Source organism: Octopus sinensis, unplaced genomic scaffold (genome assembly GCF_006345805.1).
Source record: "Octopus sinensis unplaced genomic scaffold, ASM634580v1 Contig14737, whole genome shotgun sequence".
NCBI classification, from domain to species: Eukaryota; Metazoa; Mollusca; class Cephalopoda; order Octopoda; family Octopodidae; genus Octopus; species Octopus sinensis.
The window spans coordinates 25,001-27,589 of record NW_021833341.1 but is presented as its reverse complement, the minus strand read 5'-3'; the positions used below and the strand labels follow the sequence as shown (position 1 = coordinate 27,589).

General features: G+C 34.9%; 1 protein-coding gene across 1 annotated transcript in view; it reads right to left on the bottom strand.

Moving 5' to 3' along the window:
- Positions 1–570: 570 nt before the first annotated feature.
- LOC115230177 (serine/threonine-protein phosphatase 6 regulatory ankyrin repeat subunit B-like) overlaps positions 571–2,589 on the bottom strand; it is a gene marked incomplete at its 5' end in the record, with an annotated part of 25,339 nt that continues 23,320 nt past the window's right edge. The window contains one exon of the mRNA XM_036499538.1: positions 571–896. The remainder of the gene's footprint in view (positions 897–2,589) is intronic.

The window sequence follows — 2,589 nt, the reverse complement described above, 5'->3', positions numbered from 1 at the left end:
GTGTGTGTGTGTGTGTGTGTGTGTGTGTGTGTGTGTGTACCTAAGTACAGAACTTAAATACTGGAAAACTCACTAAGGACCATGCTTTATTGTATTCATTCTCTAGTGTCTTATCATTGAACATTGTTATGACATGTCCACAAGAAGTCAGTGGATTCATGTTGGTACAAGAAGTAGGATAGAGAGCAGTTTCACTCAGAATTCTTCATAGAATGGACTGGATGTATTTACCATGGCACCAGCACTATAAAGCTCAGACATCTCTTCTATCCTGCATCATTGTTAATTGAGAATAATATCTCCTCTATTAAATAGGCCACTTCGTCACATTGTGATGGCTGTGTTTATATGGCCAACAACCGAGATGGGTCACCTCTCGACCGTGGTGAGACGACATCTTTGAGAGTGAAAGGAGATGGAATATTGTTTGTTACATAATATCACTCGGGTCATAAGGGGAGACTGGATTACGGAATGGTAATGGAGGATGGGGTTGATAGGGGAGAATTGATACATGACAAGCAAAGTTTGTCTGTCTGCTGTCTGCTCTCTCTCTCACACTCCCACAAAGACTCCCAAATATACAAAATCACACAGACACACACACACTCACACACACAGACACACACAGACACACACACACAGACACACACGCATGTATATACACAAACAATTTTAAAACTTACTTCGTTTAGTAAATCCAAGGGTGCACCCTCGGAATTAAACTTTTCTGTTGCCATGGCTAGGTGCAAACAGCTGTTACCTTCACCATCAACAGCATTTATGTCTGCACCCAGGGCTATTAACAGGTGTGTCATTCCGAGGTGACACTGGGAAACGGCTTCAAGCAATGGTGTCCTTTTCTGATTGTTTTGAATATCCAACTGAACAGAACCCTTTGTGGAAGTAAAAATAGAGATGAAAATTTACATGAAAATTTACATGAAAATCAGGATGGATATCAATGTGTCATTATTGTCTTCTACTGTATACTTGATCAAACTGATCATGTACATTTGATGTTTGCCCGTAAAATCAACCTTCGTAAGTTCCTCTAGATGTTGCTATGAGAATGTGTTCTAGACAGGATAAAGATGTCCTAAATAGATTGTTTCAGCTTAATCTACCTTTCTTCCTAACTATAGTAAGTTTTAGGGGAGCTGAACACGAGTGAACACATGATTAACAGATCAAGACTAGTAAAGAAGAATTAAAATTTCTAAAGTATACTTTTGATGTTGCTATAATTAATAAGAAGTTCATAAAATGTTGAGGTGGTTAGTGTCCACCACCATGAAATTAATGCGCGTGCACACACACATACACAGAGACACACTCAAATATAAATATATATATATAATATATATATATATAAATAATAAATATTAGGGAATAAATCCAAATTTACAGGGAAAAAATCAGATTTAGGATTAAATCCAATTTTATAGTAAAATATTATAAAATATTATTAGAGACAAAACCACTATTTTGCAAAACAAACAAGGAAAGACTTAATCAATACATAAAATTTTAATAATAGTCAAAAAAACCGCCACTACAATTGTTTCTTGTCTTGATCGACAATCTTCAGGTGGACTTCCAATAAGTCAGTTTCGAAGATTGTCGATCAAGACAAGAAACAATTGTAGTGGCGGTTTTTTTGACTATTATAAATTAAAATTTTATATATTGATTAAGTCTTTCCTTGTTTGTTTTGCAAAATAGTGGTTTTGTCTCTATATATATATAATATATATATATATATATATATATATATATATATATATATATATATATATATATATATATATAGTGAGAGAGAGAGAGAGAGAGGAGAGAGATTTATATACATTACTGTTGGATATATAAATATATGTTGAATGAGGAATATGTAAAATGAAGTTCACGAGAAAATTTATCCATCACAACCATTGGTTTGACCCGTGTTGCATCGATTCCTTGCAGGTGGAAGTTCTGGTGTCGCTTGGTATGTTGTTGTTGTCAGTAGGTTCTTGGATTATAGCATTATAGCCAACAACCTCCTGGCAACAACATGCCAAGCGAAACCGAGAATATTTAGTGAGGTTTCTATCTGTTAAAACAAGACACCAGATGATATGCATCTGCACCGGAGGATGCAACACATCCAATTGTACAGTATCCAACCCACAAGGGTCCGATGCAAAATGGGTCAATACTCCATTTCCCAATCCCCCATTTGTAATAAAACTCAAAAAACCGTGAAATTCCTAAGGTAGACTAAATGACAATTATATCACTACGTGTGTGTGTGTATGTGTGTGCAGATATACATACATACATACATACATACATACACACATATACATACATACATACATACATACATAACATACATACATACATCATACATACATACATACATACATAGAGAAACTGTGCATAGTTTAGCTGTGCAGCGGATGTTGACGTAAAGTGAAAAATAGAATATCTGGAAATAAACTGAATAATGACATATCTATGTATATATATGTTTTGATTGTAGAAAAGATAAATCCGGAGAAGAAGCACACTCTAAGATGCAGAGCAGTGTATATTTTAAAACTGGGG